The sequence below is a fragment of the Castor canadensis genome, chromosome 3, assembly GCF_047511655.1.
Source record: "Castor canadensis chromosome 3, mCasCan1.hap1v2, whole genome shotgun sequence".
NCBI lineage: Eukaryota > Metazoa > Chordata > Mammalia > Rodentia > Castoridae > Castor > Castor canadensis.
The window spans coordinates 55,481,374-55,501,600 of NC_133388.1; the positions used below are offsets into that span (position 1 = coordinate 55,481,374).

The following is a 20,227-nucleotide window of genomic DNA, read 5'->3' on the forward strand; positions in this document are numbered from 1 at the left end:
TTTGAACTCAGGGCTTTGAGCTTGCTAGGCTTGCTCAACCATTTGAGCCAGGTCCCTAGCCCTTTTTACTCTGGTTATTTTGGATTTTCACTCCAGTTATTTTGGAGACAAGCTCTTACCTTTTGCCCAGGCCATCCTAGACCACGGTCCTCGTATTTTAAGCTTCCTGCTGTTGCTGGAATGACAGACAGATGTTACCATGCCCAGCTTTTTCCCTTGAGATAGGGGTCTCACCAACCTTTTCAAGCTAGGCTCAAACCCCAATCCTTCTGATTTCTGCACAGCTGGATGACAGGCATGACAGGCACATGGTAGGGTGCCCAACTATTGGTTGAGATGGGGGGTGGCCTCTGGAACTATTTGCCCAGGCTGGCCTTCAGATCTCAGTTTCTGAGTAGCTAGCCACTGGCACCCAGCTGTGACATTTTATACTGTAAAAGGAACTGTGGGGGGGAGAAGAGGGTGGGGAGAGAGAGGCTGGCCTGCATGGTGTGACTGGGAGCTTGCCTAGCAAGTACAGGCCCTGGTTCAATCCCCCAGACCACACACACACACACACACACACACACACACACACACACACACACACACACACAAAGGCTGAAGCACGTATGGTAAAATGGTAACACTCAAAACAGCATGGTGTGTGTATGTGTGTGTGTGCATCATATAATTCCTGTTTTCTCTGTGCTTGAAATGTTTAAAAGAAGAGGAAATTAAGAAATGCCAAATGAAAAACAACAAACTTGGAAAAAAATATTCAAGACATGTATGGGAAGAATTTCTATTTTTAATCATTCTCAGCTTTTGAATAAGATCAAGTGGAGAAGAGACTCTATATTTCCTTCCTTCCTTCCTTCCTTCCTTCCTTCTTTCCTTCCTTCCTTCCTTCCTTCCTTCCTTCCTCCCTCCCTCCCTCCCTCCCTCCCTTCCTTCCTTCCTTGAATTGAAATTGGTCTTGAGCTTGCTAGGCAGGTGCTCCATGACTTGAGAGACATTCCCACCTATTTTTTTTTTTTTTTTTTATTGTGCTGGGTGAGGGAGGGTACATTGTGTACATGTGGCATTTCCAATGTTCTTAGAGGTGTCAGCCACCAGGGCCCATCTCTTCTTAATCTCCTAGTTCCCTAGGACTTAGACTCCGAGTTTCATAGGAGTAGTCTATATGGGTGTCATTCATTACCCTAACCTTTGGACCTAAGTCAATACCAGGCACATGATAGACCAATAGAGAATATTTGTCGAAGTAAAAATGTAACCAAACAACCTATCTTGCAACTTCACTCCTGCTCACTGGCTCCAAATTGTTTGTAGGATGAGCACCATCAAGGCTATATCCCATAATATCTTCATCCAAAATGAATAGAAGAGAGGCTGCTGCAGTGGGAGAAGACCATTTTTAGGAGAAACATTTGCTGATATTGCTGATAGATATTGTTGATAGAAATTATTCAACACATCATATAAATTTATGAATTCTAAACTATTACAGCAATGATTGAACTCAGAAAACTCATTTACACTGTTATTCAAAGAGGAGCCTAGGGTCAGGAAAATGTAAGTCTTTACTTCTTCCTCCTCTTCCTTTTCCTTGAGTAGCCTTTCCTGGGTAGCCAGTTCCTGGGTCACTGCAAACAGCTCCTCCTGTGCAACAGGCCATTATGAGAGTTGTCAGATAAAATATAGGATGCCAGTTTTATGTGAATTTCAGATATACAATTAATTGTTTGATTATCTTAAGTATGTTCTAGATATTGCATGGATTACACTAAAAATGGTGTGTCACTTATCTGAAATTCACACTTACCTGGACATTCTCTACTTTTTATTTTCTGTAGCTCTGAATTTGTATTTGCTAAATCTGGTAGATAATTTCCCATACCTGTGACTACTTTTAGTTGCTAAATGGCTCTCTGGAGCATAAAATGCCTGACAGTGGTGCTTTTAGTCTTTAAGCCTCCTCGTTCATCCTTAAGGAGTCATTATAAAGTAGCCCTGTGGAACCACCAAAGCTCAGAACCACAGTGGAGGGATGTCAGGACTGTAGAAGCCCTTTGTCTTCTTTTCACATGGTCTCTTCCTACTTCCCCTCAAGTCAGCCCTGTCCTGACTTCCATGACAGTCACTCTCTGGCATTTCTTCAAGTTTGATGCATTGATGCAAGTTTGATGCATTGAGGAACAATACAGCTTTTTATTTCATTATTTTTTCTGTATCTTGTTTTCTTTTGTCTGGTTTTGGTTTGGTTTGCTTTGGTTTGGCAGCCTAGGCTGGCCTCATACTCCTCCCGCTTCAGCCTGGCTTATTTTTGAACATTATACAAAAGGATATATGTAAGTAATCTTTGTGACTTGTTTTTCCCTTAATATTGTGTTCTGAAATTTATCCATGTTATTACACAGAAGTGTGGGTCCTTAACTCTCATTCTCTACCAAATATGCAATTCTGCTCAAGGTTTACTCATCCATATGTTTTAAGTGTATTAAATAAGCTAAAATACAATTCCAAAACCAGTTCATTCCGTTCAGGAAAAGTGCTGACCCTGAGTGCTCCCTCTGAAAATGTTGATTACTGTGCTCAGCAACAGAGTAAAGTTTATGATGGCGTGTATGCAGTGGTTCTCATTTATAGTCTCAGTTCTTTTTGCAGTGCAGGCAATAGATTTCCAAAATGACAAGAGGGCTGGCACCTGTAATCCTAGCTAATCAGGAGGCAGAGATCAGGAGGATTGAGATTCGAAGCCAACCTGCAAATAGTTTGAGAGACCCAATCTGGAAAACACCCTTCCAAAAAAGGGCTGAGAGAGTGGCTGAAGGTGTAGGCCCTGAGTTCAAGCACCAGTACTGCAGGGGGCGGGGGGAGGGAAGACAAGTGATGGCTGGGGGGGGGGGGGAGTGGCACAAGTGGTAGAGTGGCCTGTCTAGAAAGTGTGTGGCCCTGAGTTCAAATCCCAGTACTACCAAAATAAAAATAAAAATGAAAGAAACTTTAAAACCAAAATGACAAGGAATAAAATTCAGTCAGATGAGTGGTATTTCTTCTAAAATAAAGTGAGAGATTTATCTTCCAAAAAGAGGATGTAAGGGCTGGAGTTGTGGCTAAAGTGGTACAATACCTGCCTGTCAAGCACAAGTCCCTGAGTTCAAACCCCAGTACTGCCAATAAATTAATTGACTAATAAAATGCAACAGTCCAAAAAATGAGGATTTAAGATCAGGTAGGTAATGACATCACATATATTCATACTTGAATTGAGTGTGTAGCTTTCTGCTTGTGTGTTTAAGAAAAAAAGTCTAGGCATGGTGGTGCACACTTATAATGCCAGCACTTGGGGCACTTGGGAGGCTGAAGCAGGAGACTTCCGAGTTGGAGGCCAGCTTGGTCTACATGAGACTCTGTCTCAAAAAAAAAAAAACAATTCAGAGATGGAGAGGTAGTTTAGATCATGATAAATTTTTAACCTCTCATAGTGGAAAATCAATATATGCTATGTAGATCAGCTAAAACTTGAAAAGGAAAAATATATTAAACTAAAAAAAGAAACTGTAAACAGGGATGATTTGGGGAAATGAATTACATACTGGGAAGGAGAAGGTGTGGCTGAATAAAGGAGGGAGATTTTATTTTTGACATTAAGCTTGTTTGACTCTAAAGTTTTATTTTAAATTTTTTTTAAGACAGGGTTTTGTTTTTTTCAGGCTGGTCACAAGCTTGTGATCTTCTTGCCTGTGTTTCCTGCATGCTGAGATTAAAGACCTGTGCCACCAGGCCTAGCCTAGACTAATTTAATTGAATGAATTTATTTACTCATTCATTTATTTATCTTTTGAGACAGGATCTTGTTACATAGCCCAGGCTGGCTTAGAACTCAGAACCTCCAGTCTCAGCCTCCAGAGCAGACCTGTGCCAGCATAGTACATGGCAGGAGTACATGGCAGAGGACACCTTCCCCTCATGATCACTGGGAAGGAAAGAGAGAGAGGAAGGAGCCAGGGTCCCACTATCTCTGGCAGGGGCACCTTCCCCAATGACCTGACTTCCTCCCACAAGGCCCCGCCCCATAAAGGTTCTACCACCTCCCAGGAGCTCCCCCAGGCTGGGGACCAAATCTTCAACACAGGGGCCTTAGGAAGATATTCAGGATCCTAACTACAGCAGGTAAGTCCAACTCAAACTGTGCTTTCAACCTTTATGTGTCCAATATTTTCTGAATGAATGAATGATTCCTCTTGCTCCTTTTGGCTATCCAGTTTCAAGATTTCAGGATCCATTTCCTTGTGTCTACAGAGGAAGCCCATCAGATGATGACCATCAGGAACACACCTGAAGTTCAGCAAAGTTTGAGTGGCTCCTTGCTGGGCTCTGAGAGTATCCCACCGTCCTGCAGAATCCTGAGGTGCCGGGAATCTGGACAACAGATGTTGGGGAGGGTGTCACAGCATGTGGGCTTGTGCTGAATGATGCTGAGGGACCAGTGGAAGCGGGGTCAGCTCTGGATGAGTATTGTTGTGAAGCAGGGGCAGGTTGACTCTTGGGATTTATGGTAATCTTTGTTCTGGAGCTGACAGAACAAGCAGAGCTGGGGACATCAGGGGAAAGAACAGTGAACATTGAAAAGGAGAGAAGTTGCAAAGCTAAAGAAGAAATATTGTTCTCCCGAGCTTAGACTACTCGCCTTAGAAACATTTTATAAATGTTCTCTTAGAAACATGCCAGCCATATCACCTGTTTCCCTAGAAACTACAATTTTAAAATCTCTTATCTGAAGCTCTGGACTGGGAATTGAGGCTGCTTCCTTGTGACAAAGTGACCCACAAAACTCAAATCTTTCAAGTAAAAGTAAGAGGTTCCCTTTTTATTGATACAACTTTAAACAGCAAAGTGTCACCCAGACCATGACAGTGTTTTCCAATAGAAATAGAATGTGAGCTGCATAAACATTAAAATTTGTCTGATAGCTACATTAAAAAAGTAAATATAAGCCAGGTGCTGGTGGCTCACACCTATAATCCTTGCTACTCAGGAAGCAGAGATCAGGAGGATTGTGGTTCAAAGCCATCCCTGGCAAACAGTTCCATGAGACCCTGTCTCAAAAAACCCCTTCACACAAGGAAGGGGTGAGGATAAGTAAGACACCTAAAAAACTAGCTAGCATTTGTTGCCCTTAATGCAGAGAAACTAAAGCAGATACCTTAAAGCAACTGAGGCCAATAGGAAAAGGGGACCAGGAACTAGAGAAAAGGTTAGATCAAAAAGAATTAACCTAGAAGGTAACACCCACGCACAGGAAATCAATGTGAGTCAATGCCCTGTACAGCTATCCTTATCTCAACCAGCAAAAACCCTTGTTCCTTCCTATTATTGCATATACTCTCTCTACAACAAAATTAGAAATAAGGGCAAAATAGTTTCTGCTGGGTATTGAGGGGGGGAGAGGGAGGGAGCGGAGTGGGTGGTAAGGGAGGGGGTGGGGGCAGGGGGGAGAAATGAACCAAGCCTTGTATGCACATATGAATAATAAAAGAAAAATGAAACAAAACAAAACAAAAAAACCCTTCACAAGAAAGGGCTGGTGGAGGGGCTTAGGGTGTAGGCCCTGAGTTCAAGCCCCAGTACCGCAAATAAGTAAATAAATATCCAAAATCCTATATAGCAGATCTCAATTTGGGGCTGTAGAGCGATAAAGAAAAAAAAGCAGTAGAGCACCTGCTTTGCAAGCAGAAAGCCCTGAGTTCAAACCCCAGTTCTGAAAAAAAAAGAAAAAGAATTCTAAAATGTCCTATATTGAATCATGGACGGAGAAGATGGATGGAAGGAGAGATCGGGGAGGTTAATGAGTAACATTTTGTAGGCTGAAAAGAGTAAAAGACTGTTTTTGCATGCTTGAATGGATGTTAAAGCTTTTACTCAACCTCTGTCAGGAGACCAGATATCATGACTCCCTAGACACCATCACATCCTGCTTGCAGCTCCAACCAATCCAGAGGCACTGGCTGCTTCTCCTTGTAGATTGGCCATCTGTCCTAAAGCCACCCCTCTTATCTAAATAGCCAAGGTAGGTCCAAAGGAAGTAACTTGTTCCTTGCTTCCACGAACTTTCCAAATAAAGTACTCTTTTTTTGTTTTGTTTTGTGTTTCAACATCCAGCAGACATTTTTCCAACTTCTACCTACCTTCTTACTACTTGTACCAAGACTAGTCCATTCTTTTAGTGGCTAGCGTCTGTAATGGCTCAATGAACCCTTGTATTTTATAGCTCTTTTTTGAGTTTATAAGATTTCTGTTGAAAATACTTTCTTTGCATTGTTTTTCAATAACTCAACCAAGTACTATTTTCCTTTTTTTAAAATTTTTTTGTGAAACTGGGGTTTGAACTCAGGGCCTTTACCTTGAATCAACTCCACTAGCCTTTTCTGTGTCCTGAACTAAGATAAGCACACAAGAAGTAGCTAAAACATGTAGTAAGCTCTAGGTGTTTGTTTCTGTTGGCAGGAATATTAATTGTATTTTTACAGACAATACAATGAGACAACAAGGGAAGGAAGCGGAGTGAGAAGGGACAGAAAAATGCATCTAACATTTGTGCTGGGCATGGTGGTGCTGTTTTCACTGAAAAAGAACCATTCTCCTTGGTATTAAATTTGCAGAACCAGGAGAAAAGGAAAAAGTGAGAAGGGAATGAAATGGAAGATTAGAGCTTGCATCATGGTGCTGCTGCTGGTGCTCCTGGTGCTGCCGGGGTGAGTCTAGGAAGACAGAGTGGAAAAGCTGAAGTCCAGACAGTTCTTACTGAGGAGGAGAAGAGCACGCTGGGTAAGACGATGCTGACGTTTAACAGCACGTTCTGCTCACTGTGCTATGATGCTGCTATTCACGTGGACTAATATATGATTAAGAAGTCCTGTGTTCATTTCACCTGGGATATCAGTCTCACCTGTTTGTCACATGAAAGAAAGAGAACAAAGAATGAGCTGTGATTTCCACCAATTACATTGCCAGCCATTTGATAAAGTTGATAACCGGGTAGGAACTGGGAGGAAAAGACATTCTCAGGTACTGTTGGTGAATGAGATGGGTAAGTATTTAAGTGTAATTGAGCAGCAATTATCAAAAATTTAAAGCTCACATCTTTTAAGCTTAAACCTTCACTTGAGGGATTGGATCGTTCTGAGGCAGGAAAACATTCCTTTGTAAACACGTGCATGCACACAGGTGTTAAGGACACATGTTACACACTGTAGAAAACATGTTTGTCCCTACTTGAGTGGGGAAGGACTCATTTCCAGTAGTTGCTACCCCATCTTCATAGGAAAATAGGAGCTCTGATTAATAAAACAGCAGAATTAGATTTCCCACATAAACAGGTCCAGAAACACCTGTGCACATTTGCCTAGGGCAGCAAGGGTGACCTTAAGGAGAGAATTAAGGTGGAGCATTCCATATTCCCAAAGTGGCCCTGCCATCTAACACAAAGAGGCAGCCTTACATCAGGAAATCAGCAGACATGTCTCTTTCTTTACTCACCTACAGTTTTTCAAGAATTGTAAAATATTTCAAACATTGACTATCATAGATGTTAACGTTTTGTCAAACTTGGATCAGGTCCCTTGATCTGTCTAAAAATATAAAATGATATTTTTAAATAACATTAAAAACCCATCTCCAAACATTTCCCTGTCTCCTCCCAGACACAGCTACTGTGTTGAAATCAATGTGCATGTGTCACTTTAGTCATTTCCATTAGCTGTCCATCAGCTGTGCTCTATTTTGTGCTTTGAAACTTACACAAATGTGGAAGTGGAGATCATCACACTTAAAGCCAAATATAGCATGTTTCCTCTCATATGCAGAATCTAGACCTAACGTAATGACTATCATGCTGACGGGACATGAGTGTGAAAGAGGGACTGTGTGTGGCACATCAGCAGGAGGGGGAAAGGAGGGTGAAGATCAAAGTACATTATATGTATTTTATTTATATGTATATATACATATGCCATATTTATGTTTATATGAAGATAGCATAAGGAAACCCCACCAGATAATGTTTAAAAAGGGGGGAAGATTAAAAAGGGAGTGAACCTGTTCAAAGTACACTGTATGTGTATAATACCTGCCTAACAAGCACAAGACCTGAATTCAAACCCAGTTCTGCCAAAAAATATGTGTATTATATATGTATAAATATCATATACTAATATATATCTCCATCAGTAATGAGCACATATGAGTTGCTGCTACAGTTTGACTAGTTGTGAGTTTGCTGGGACCTTGTAACCCCACATCACTCACCATTCTTTACCATTTGATTAATACCTTGTTAGAAAATTAAAAATGGCTACAAACCACTTTCCCTTTGTTGATGTTTCAATCGTTGTTTTTCTTTGTAAGGAAACTGGCAAACACCTTTAGGCATATGATGGTACAATAACTCATTAGATAGAGCATTTGGGGTCAAAATGCTCTGAGGTTTCTATGGCTCTTAGCATCTAGTGCGAAATGGTTCTTAAAAAGGATTATGTTAATTTGCTGTGTCACAGTTATGCAAAAACAGCTCAACACACACCTGCGTTAAATGTTATAAATGTAATCTTGACATAATTTTCTTGCCAGGTAGAAAAATCACATTTATTTATGTCATTCTTCCTTTTATTCACACATATCAATTTTCCCTAAGAATATGGTGGCATTATACATTGTTAAGTGGCTTTATTACATCGTTTGCACTGTCTCTTTCTTGGTCTTTGTTGTTTGTGCAGTACTGAGGATTGAACTCAGGGTTTTGTGCTTGCTAGGCAGGCAAACTATTACTTGAGCCTCACCGCCAGCCCTTGACTGTTTTTTATTTGGGATTTCTATAATTACAACAACTGTTGATCCATTAATTTTCTTTCTTTTAGTGTGCCGCTGGGGATTGAACCCAAGCATTTGAGCATGCTAGGCAAGTGCTCTACCACTCAGCTAAGTACCCATTGATTTTCAATACTGAGGTACTGTCTGAGTTTTAAGTCATCATTATTTTAGGATAGAATGTATCATAATGCTTTTGTTCATTTTTCTTGGCACTACCAGGGTTTGAAATCAGAGTCTCACACTTCCCAGGTAGGTGCTTTATCACTTGAGCCACAACACCAGTTTGTAGTTAAGTTTTTTTATAGAAAGAGAAATAATTCTGCAGACCTATCCTTATTAACTAGAATGTTTCATTAATTGGGAAGAACATGTCCTTCTGATGGCAAAATATCTCAACTAAGTGAACTGCTATCTTCAATTTCACTGCTTGGTTTAACTTAGAAGATTTTAAAGATTACATAGATAGATAAAATTCCATAGAAATCCAATAACTCCTTTTGTTCTGTAGGTTCAATTGGTTTCTATATTTCCTTCAATTTCTATCTAATATGCTGGAACCACTAGCATGATTTATGAATTTGTTAAAAGAAATAATTACCCCCGCTATTAGGAAACCCTAATATAGGGTTTTGCAAAAACCCTGTATGAAAAGTCAATTAATAATTTTGGAAAAAACTTTCAATTTACTCTGAATTTATAAGCATATTGTCCTGTAATCCCAATTATAATACTTTATTTTTATTTTTAGACTTTTGTGGGCTTGAACTCAGGGCCTCACGCTTGCAAAGCAGATTTTCCACTGGAGCCACATAAGCAGCCTTTGTTTTTGTGTTGGGTTTTTCGAGATACGGTCTTGGGAACTATTTGCCCAGGCTGACTTTGAACCATGATCCTTCTGATCTCTGCCTCTTGAGTACCTAGGATTAGAGGTGAGAGGCACCAGCCCTCAGCTAAAAATACTTTAGAAAGCTATAACTTTTTTTTAAATAGAGCTTTACAATTTTCAGAACATTTTCACATTCATATGTCCATTTCATCCTTAATGGAAGTCCATTGGGTATGTCTGTAGACAGATATTATCATCTCATTGTATACATATATATTCATATACATATATATATATATACAGAGAAAGAGAGAGAGAATGAGTTGTATACACACACACACTAAGGTTCAGGGTCACCATGAAGTGATTTGTGATAAGATAAACAATAGGTGATTTGATCAAGTCTGAAATCCAGCTTTCCCCCTTGATCAGGAATTTTTTTCATTTTATTACAATAACAGAGATGATACTGGATATCTGAATCCTTCCACCTAACTGTATTTGGGCATTTTTTTTAATATTAAAGAGCATTTTGGGCTGGCAGAGTGGCTCAAGTGATTTCAAACCCCAGTTACTGCCAAAAAAGAAAAAGCAAAACCAAACAGGATTTAATCTTTGTCCTTAGAAATTTTAAAACTATACATGATTTGGAACTGAGATTGTACCAAATGACTGCTAAAGAAAGAAGATTCATCCTTTCTATACCTTTTTTCCTCTGGTCACTTAGACATGTAATGTCAGCTGTGATTGCTGCTGCTTGTCATCTCACATCATTTTATCCAGGTATTCACCATAGTCTACTTTCCCTTCCACATAAATTTGAGATCCTTTTTCCATATACTGATATGTCCCATCTCTATGGCCTGGCTGGAATACTGATACTTTGTGCCTTGTTGTCATTTGACTGGCATCACCCATTTGGTGAGTGATCACTGTCCTCCTGATGGCCACATCTTGTTTGCTACTAGAGAAAATGTTGACTAGATTTTTTCCCTTCCACCAGGCTGCTGAAAGAGTTCTAACCCACTCACTCAAGTAACTGTACATGACTCAGAGATCTTTTCAGAACCAAACTGTTGGCCATTTCAGACTCATTCTACAAACTGATGAAGAACCTATAACACAGGTCTTTGAAATAATGGCTTCTATTTCCTTGTCTTACAATCTCACCTTTAGGATTTTTCACTGGCATGGATTGGCACCCTTTCCCAAAGATGGTGCTCCTACCCACAAACACAAGAAACTGGGAAGAAACCAGAGTCTTTCACACTTGTGAGAGGGCCAATGACCCAACATCACCTAGGACCCATGCAGGTCCCCATGCACACCCCACATACTTGTGATGCAGTTTTCTTTTCGTCTCTTTTTGCTTTTATTGTTGTGCATTTTTCTTGAATGACAACTGAGATATTTATATGATAGTGAAATATAATTTTCTTGTTGTACTTCAAAGAGTAAAGTCACACCTGTAAATAGATTGCTTTCTGTGAATGAGACTATTGTACATATCTTAGAAGTGGGTTTTCAGTCAGGAAGTCAGAACTGTGAGGCCTCTGTAGATAAGTATGCAGGTTTTACCCAGACCTGCAGGAGCAGATTTTGGGTGGGGGGGGGCCCTTAGACTAGGCAGAAAATATGAAAAGATACAAAAAGGTAACAGGGGAAAAGTATGTAATATCTCTTCATTTCTGGCCTCCCTTGGGTCTGCATGAAATCTGTAAAGGAGAATGCTGGAGGGGTGAACTCAACTATGATATACTGTAAGAACTTTTGTAACTATCACAGTGTACCCACAGAACAAGAATAATTAAAAAATTAAAAGAAAACAAATTAGATTATCTTAATGTGATTCTTGTACTAGAAATACCTAGCTACAGGATAATTATGGAGCTCCCTCCTGGAACATCTACCTTCACTAAAGATTTGGGTATGGCATACTATTTTAATATTAAAATTGGGCATATAGTGTCTTCATATCTCATGGGAAGAAAAGAATCAACATGATTTTAAAGGGAAACTTGTTTAACTTTGTTGATTTTCTTATTGTATCTTTGCTTTCTGTTTCACTGCTGTGTTAACCAGCTTTCCAATGGTGTAACAAAATACCCAAGATAATGAGGGTAAAAGTAGGAAAGGTTTATTGGAGCTCAAGTCTTAGTGATTTCAGCCTTTGGTCAGGTGTACTTGTTGCTTATGGGCTGGGCCATATTATAGCCAGGGCAGGTGGTAGAACAAGCTGCTCACATCATAGTGGTGGAGAAACAAAGAGCAAGAGAGAAGGGAACGCAAGATCCCAGGGTCTCCTAAGACAAGCCCCATAGAACCTGAAGACTTCCAACTAAGCTCCACCTGTTAAGGTTCCACCATCTTTCCATAGCACTATGAGATAGGGACCAGCCTTTAACACGGGGCCACCGGGGAACACTTACTGACATCATAGCAACTGCTTTCTCTTATCTTTTTCTAAAAATCTTTGAGTGTCCTCTGTTGTGTTTGTAATTTCTTAAGAGAGACACATAGTTTATTAACCTGGAGACTTCTAATGTAAGCATTTAAGGTTTATATTAGCAAACACCACATTTACTGTGTCCTGTAAGTTTTGATATGCATTCTTTTCATTTTCACTTAATTTTAGTTATTTCCATTTTTTCATTGTAATTTCTTTTTAAATTTGAGTTATTTAACAAGGAGTTAAGATTTATCATTTTGCTCATAATTTCTGCCTTTATTGAATAGCTATTCTTTGAAGTTTGTTGGTGCTTTCTTCATGGCCTGATATGTGATCATCTGTAACTGTCCCATGTGTGCTAGAGAAAAATGTGTATTCTCTGACTGCTGGATGTTCATTTGGCCAGGTTTGTTCATTACTAGTTGTTTTGATCAGATTTCTTCTCTATATCCTTGCTAAAATTTTGTCTGTTTAGCCTATGAGAGTGTGTTAAATCTGTGCTATGATTTGAGTATGTTTTAAGTGTTCATTTTAAGAGGTGGACTTTATCTGTTCAAGTGTGCTCCTTCTCTGCAGCCCATGGTAAGCAATTGTGGTCATAAGAATTTTATTTCCAGTCTGAAAATAATATTTGCACACATACAACAGAATCCAACAGGTCTATCTTGTCCTTACTGTATAGCTCTGATTTTCGGCCTTCTGTGTATGTCATTACAACATGGTGGGGTAAGATTGTCTTCATAGTCTGTGCTGAATTTCCATCTTGAATAAACTTGTTTCTGGTTAACTACATTAAAAAAAAAGAGGTGGAAAGCTAGGGTGCAATGCTCAAGTGTTAGAGTGCTTGTCTAGCAAGTAAGAGGCTCCGAGTGCGATCCCCAATACCAAAAAAAAAAATAAATAAATAAAAATAAAGAAGGTGGGAGGCTCAGTCATTGAGGCCATGCCCTTGGAAGGGATGAATGCACTTCTCTATTAGTCTGTCCTGTTCAGTCTCTCTCTGGCTTTCTATCTTACATTGTTATCTCTCCCTTTTTTTGTGTGGTACTGGGGTTTGACCTCATGGACTTGTACTTGCTGCCACTTGAGCCATGCCTGTACCCCATTTTGCTTTCAGTTATTTTTCAAATAGGGTCTCACATTTTTTACCTGGGCACTCTTGGGACCATAATCCTCATACCTGTTCCTCTACCTAACTGGGGTGGCAGAGCACAACCATGCCTGGCTTGTTGCTTGAGATGGGGTCTTGCTAATTTTTGACTGGGTTGCCCTCAAACCCTCTGACCTTTACTTTTGCATGACTCCAACTATGATGCTATGCTCCATGACGTAATACAGCCAGGTAAGGTTTTTTCTTTCTTTTTTGGTAGCACTGGGGTTTGTACTCAGGGCCTCATGCTTGCTAGGCAGGTGCTTTTACTGCTTGAGTCACACTCCACTTCCCCTGTTTTCTGTAGGGTTTTTTTCAAGATAGGGTCTCATGAGCTATTTGTCTAGGATTACAGGTGTGAGCCACAAGCACCCAGTGCCATATCAGTTCTTGCTAGAGCAGTACCATTTTGTTTCGACTTTCAGCCTCCAAAAGTATGAGATAAATAAACCTCAGGTAGTCCATTATACTAATGGACAATGGACAATACACTCTCTCACAATAATGGAGAAGTTACCAGTTTTTCCCTGACATTCTAGTCAGTTTTGCTTCATCTACTCTCAAGAGTACTTTATTAGATGCAGAAGTTCCAAGTTGCTCTAATTTGCCTAGCTTGGCAGTTGAAACTTTTGTCATTGTACTGTGACACACAACCCTGACAATGTCCCTCCCTCCCTCCCTCCCTCCATCTCCCCCCCTCCCTCCCTTCTCTCTTTCCCTCCCTCCTTTCTCTCCTTCCCTCCTTCCTTCCTTCCTCTCGCCAACAGTACTGGGGATTGAACTCAGGGTCTTGAGCTTTACTTTTGATTTTAGTTCAGTTTTTAGACAGATGGTCCCTATGTAGGCTCAGACTCACTATGTCCCCAAGCTGGTCTTGAGCTCCGCATCCTCCTTCTTCAGCCTCCTAAGGGTTAGGATACAGGCATGTGGTGCCACACCAGGCGCCAGATTTCTCTCTCTCTCCTCCCCCTACCATTCTTTCCTTCTCTTTTTCCCAGTACTAGTGTTTGGATGCAGGGTTCTGTGCTTTCTAGTCAGGTGTTCTAGCACTTGCCATGCCTCCAGTCCAACTGCAGTTTGCTTTTGGCGTTTGCTTGCTATGACATACACCATCCTTCCCCTACTATAAGATTATGCTTTGCAAATATATCTTCTAAACAGCATATATCTAGATTTTTTTAAATCAAGCTGAATGCCGGTAGGTCACGCCTGTTATCCTAGCTACTCAGAAGCAAGAGATCAGGAGGATGGCAGTTCAAAGCCAGGCCCTGGCAAATAGTTCACGAGACACTATCTCAAAAAAACACATCACTTAAAAGGGTTGGTGGTGTGGTTCAAGTGGTAGAGCACCTGCCTAGCAAGCATGAAGCCCTGAGTTCAAACTCGTAGTTTACTAACATTTATAATTGCCATACTCATTGATGATATGAAACATTTTCTGTGAGCTTAATTCGTAATATTGGTTTGTCCCACTTTTTCTATGTTTATTTATTTATTTTTATTTGCTTAAGTCACTCTGCCAGCCCTTTTTTTGATGGGCTTTTTCGAGATAGGGTCTCACGAACTATTTCTTTGGGGCTGGCTTCGAACTGTGATCCTCCTGATCTCTCCCAAATAGCTAGGATTAGAGGCATGAGCCACCAGTGCCTGGATTATTTATATTTTAAACTGCCAAGACTTTCATTCTGGAGAACCAGTCCTCTCAGTAGTTGCAGCTCACTTTATCAGCTGAATTCTCCTCAGCTGGACACATTGCTAGACCTCTTGACACTGTCTGTATTGTCCTCCTTTGTTTTGCTTGACTACATTCTCACAGATCTTTCTAAGAAAAGGCTGTGTGCCAAGTAAACTATGTGATTTCTTGCTTAACTTACCTTTTTGGGTTTTCCTGATAACCGGTTATTTCAATCATGTATATCCGATCCAACTGCCTGTTTTTTATCCTCCATGTCTAATAGGCATCTCGTGTTTCATTTTGTTTTTGTTTAATTTGGAGACAGGATTTCGCTATGTAGCCCAGGCCTTGAACTCACCATCCTACCTCAGCCTCCTGAATGCTGGGATTGCAGGCTGTAGGTTTGTGCCACCATACCCAGCTGTTTTTGTTCTTTTTGAATTGAGAAGAAATGCCAGGCTTCGTGTAATCATCACAGGGGAAGGTTAAAGAAGTTGTTCTGTTCCTTATTTTCCCTACAGTCCTTTACTTTCCCTGTTTTCACCTTTACTTATACCCTTCTTTTCCATTGTTCTCTATGGCAATCCCTGGGCCTCTTGTTTGTATTCTTGACTTTAGTTTTCCTGGGCTTCACTTCATCTGTCAAGCAAGTTCCTATTTAGAACCCTCAAATAGGTAGTAGAGTCTTGTCTTTTTTGGGGGGAGTCAGTACTAGAATTTGAACTCTAGGCCTTTGCACTTGCTAGGCAGGCACTCTACTGCTTGAGCCATACCTCCAGCCCAGGTCTTGTCCTTTGAAAAAAGGTTACTCTTTTCTGTTCTTGTCACATATTTATTCCATGACACATTTTAATATTTTTATTTCAAGAGACTGAGATGGGATAGGCAGTGAACTGGAATCTTAATTTTTTAAAATAATGAAATGAAAATCCATGTAAATTAGTTTCTTTTTCTCTTTTAATGTGACAGAATGTCTTCACATTTTGCTAGTGGTCAAAGGAAGAATTTAAGTACTGCAGTGATTAGAACTGAAAGGGCTCATGGAAAATCACTATTTTGGAAAGAATTCACATATAAGGAATATGAGCAAAATAGATACTTTGGTTTGGAAGGTGTCAGTATTCCAACTTTGGAAAGTAGAGTTCTTGTTAACACAGATGAGACACTGCAAGAGAATTACACTGAAAATGTAATTCTAAAGAAGTTGGTGTTTTCTACAACTAAATCCTGTCCTTTTAAATAAAGGCTGAGCTTGGTGCCTGTGGTTCACTTCTGTTATCCTTGTCTCTTGTCTTAGCATCCCAAGTGTTGAGATTACAGGTATGCACCATGATGTCCAGTTCATTTTTGTTTTTGAAATTTCCTTTGATTTTTTCGGGGTGATGGTACTGGGTTTGAACTGGCCTGGCAGTTGCTAGACACACGTCTACTGCTTGAGCCACATCCCCTTTCTTGTTTTTGTTGTTGACATGAGATCATCAGTATCTGTTTGAAGATCAAAGAAAATGGGCTGGTGGTCTCCTGGGAGAAAGGAAAGAGTAAAATCTTTTAGCAGTTGGAAGAAAATGAAAACAGAGACATACAGAAAAGGCTTGAAAAATCCAAGCATTTCTTTGGCTGATAACAACTGAAAGTGTGGAGTGGCTAATAATTGGAAAGATTGGGGAATAGTTTGGGGGGAATAGTAGAATTAAGAGCTCTAAGCTGGACATGGCGCATTTGTGATACATATTACACATGTAAGGGAGATGATGAGAAGGTATTTGAGTATACAAGATGAGTCGGGGGAAGTCTGAGCTGGAAATATAAACTCAAGAGTTGTTGACTTTTATGTGGTGTTTGAAGCTATAAGACTGGATGTGATTGTCTAGAGTTCTATGTAGAGAAAGGAGAGGAAAGAAGTAAGCCCTCTAACTTTTAGAGGGTAAGGGTATGAGGAGAACCTAGTAAAAAAAATTGAGGAGCAGAGCAAAATAAAGTAAGAGGATGTGCAGAAGAATGCAATACCCTAGAAACCCAGTTGAAAAAATGCATATCAAAGAGGAGGCACTGACTAACTGTCAGTCAGCAGTGCTGTAATATTAGAAGTATGAATTTGAACTTTTACCACTGTTGGAGAGCACTGGTGATTTTGATGAGTAGTTTGGATGGAATGAAGTTCTGGGAGTAAAAGTCAGATAGGAATGGCTTTAAGAAATAGGAATTGGCAATTTTGCCCTCCAAAGTTGAAATTGAGCCTAATTAAATCTTTAGATATAACTTCCAGTTCATAGAATGACGTAGAGGCTAGACGAATGAGTAAAACATACAAGAAAGCAGATATGTTGTGTGTGAGTTGGGTTTGTTTGCTTGTTTGTTTGCTTTTGGTGGTTGTGTGGTATGAACTCAGGGCCTCATGCTTGGTAGCAGGTGCTCTACCGCTTGAGCCAGTCTACTGGAGAAAGCAAATCTGGTTACAAATAGAGGACAGGAGCCCATCTGCATGCCACCTCCGCCTCCAGGTCTTACAGGTTTTTTGGCTGGATCTAGTAAGTTAATTAATAAGAGATAATACAAGAAAGACATGAAGTTACATAAAATTGACATGAACATAGGGATCTTCATAAGAGAGTAAAGTCCAAAGAAATGACAAAACATGATGCTTTTATAGTTTTTAGGCTGAAGGACAATAAATCTAAAAGAATAACAGGACAAATGGTAGTAAATCATGGGGATGCTGTTTTGGGGTAGGGGGGTGTTGAAGCTAATGGAAGAGAATTTGTTTGTTAGATTCATTGCAGCCTTAGTCTGGGGTGATGAAAGCTATTTTTCTGGTCTCTGTATTGAAGGACATCTATTCCAAAAGAATCTCTGTGTGGCTGAGGATTGAACCTAGGGGCCTCAGGCATGCTAGGCAAGGGTTTCACCACTGAGCTAACTACCAGTGTCCTAAAGAATCTTGTTTTGCTTTGTGCTTCTGACGATCAAAACCAGGACTTTGCCCATGCTGGGTCAGCTCTCTACAACTGAGCTACATCCCCAGCCCCCAAAAAATCTTTAGGGCATTTTGCCTGTGAAAAACCAAATCACCCTCTCTAACATTAGGGCCTATAAGGTAGGGAGGAGGTTCTGTTTTAGATGAAAAGAGTTGACAGACAACCAAATACATGTGTAGATCTTGCTTGGCTCCTGATGAACACACTGATGGTTTTAAAAAGATCTCTTTGAAAACAAATAGGAAGATTACATCGGGACTGCAATAACGAGGAATTATTAGTGTTATTAGGTGTGATGTTATTGTCATGAATGGAAATGGATTTCATTTTGGAGAGTGCATGAGGTCTTGGAAGTAGAATTTGTCTCCCCTCAAAATGTAAATAAATCTTCATATTTAACTACTGAATGTGGATTTTGGGTATACAGGGATTATTAATTTCTGCTTGTTTGTATATTTGCATAATTTTTGAAAAATGAATTAAGGGGTAGATGTAAAGAGATGTGAGAAAATCGGTATAGCCGACTCAAAGAATTTTGCTGTAAGCAGGACTAGAGAGATAAAGCAAATAGCTACATGAAAATGAGATGTGGATTGAGAAAAGTTACTCCACATTTATAATTTCATGGAGGCAAAAATTCAATTGAGAGGAAAACAATAGATGAGTGACTGGGTACATTGCTGGAAGGCTGCTGTTGAGTAGATGGGGAGGAATGAACGCATCTATAGTGAATAACACCAGTAATTATAAGCGTTGCCTCACAACTTAGCTGCTTAAAGCAATAGCAAACCCTTATTACTTCACATAATTTTTGTGGGTCAAGAATTGGAGTGCAGCTTAGCTAAGTAGTTCTGAGATGCACTTGAAGACTTGGCTGAGACTGGAGGGTCTGCTGCTCACATGAGCAGCAAGTGGATGCTGGCTTCTGGCAGGAGGCCTTAGTTCTTTGTCATACGAACATCTCCACAGGGCTGTTTGAGTCTCATTTGTATTCCACATGGCCATGGCTGTCCCCCTCCATCATTTCCATAATGCTATTCCTGGTCACACAGGCCAGCCCTATTCAGTATGGGCGGGAAAACACAAGGCGTTACTACCAAGAGGTAAAAATCACTACAAGTCAGCTTGGAGGCTGGCTGTCATACAAGTTAGTAGATGTAAAAGTGAAGTAATAATGCCTAGTACATGACAAGCAGTTAGTATTGAACAACAGGGTACAAACAAGGAATAGACATTTTAACAAGAGTAGAGGTCGAAATAACTTGTGATTTGAGTGTTAAGGAATTAACAAGAAGATAGTAAACATTTCTTCACAAAGTACACAAACATGTTGTTTTAGACATTTGCCATACTTTTTATCTGAAATGTTTTATATACTGTTTTGATGATTTTTCTTTCTGTTTAGGGTCAAAGAAAACTATGGCAAGTGATCAACGAAAACTAATGCTCCAAAAATACAAAGAAGAAAAGCAACTTAGAAAACTGAAAGAACACAGAAGAAGCTAAACAAGGAGTATTTTAAACAGGTGTGTATAGACCTGATACACCTCACTTTCTTTTAACAAATCAGAATGCTATGAAAGTTGAGCGGCAGAAGGTAAACTTACGATCCTAACTTGAAACAGAGGAAAAATGTCTTTTAACTGAATGTTGCTTATGTGATTAAGTGAGTAAAACTACCCCTTTCCTCTTAGTCCCTTTATTCATTTAACTGGTTGCTAGGAGGTGGGAATGACTTAACAGTAACTCAGGGGAATGAAAATCAAGTTTCTTGATACATAAATAGAGAAAGGATAAAACTAAAGAGAGCAGGCAGAGCCAGGTCAAACCATGCCATGCCAGAGGATTTGGCATTAATCCTGTAAGTTTTGGAGAGTTAAGGCAGGCTTACAGATGACATAGTGCCATTATCAAATTAATGATTCAGAAAAATTGCACTGTCTTTAGAGATTATAGTTTGAAAGGAAAGTACTTATAGATAGGAAGATGATTCAAGAGGTGAGCTAAGTGGGTTTTAAAAGGAAACCGTATATGTTTGATTGGGCTGGTGACTAAAATGGTGGGAAAGGGTGAAGGGATTAAGAGTCAGAGATATGATCATGCTGATTCTATTAGTTTGAACAACCATGTAACTTATGCTGTTACCAAAAAGAGATGAGGGAACTAGAAACAGAACAGGCTTGAGTGGGTGCATGCCTATAAATTTTTTTTAACTTATTTGGCCATCTAGTATCAGGCAATTGGAAATAAAAATTTGGAAAACAGGATGGAGATGGGTCTTAAGATGTGGAGTTAGGAT

At 39.9% G+C, this 20,227-nt stretch overlaps 1 pseudogene; it reads right to left on the minus strand.

Moving 5' to 3' along the window:
- Positions 1-10,250: 10,250 nt before the first annotated feature.
- Positions 10,251-12,840, minus strand: LOC141421400 (single-stranded DNA-binding protein, mitochondrial pseudogene; annotated as a pseudogene).
- Positions 12,841-20,227: the final 7,387 nt, after the last annotated feature.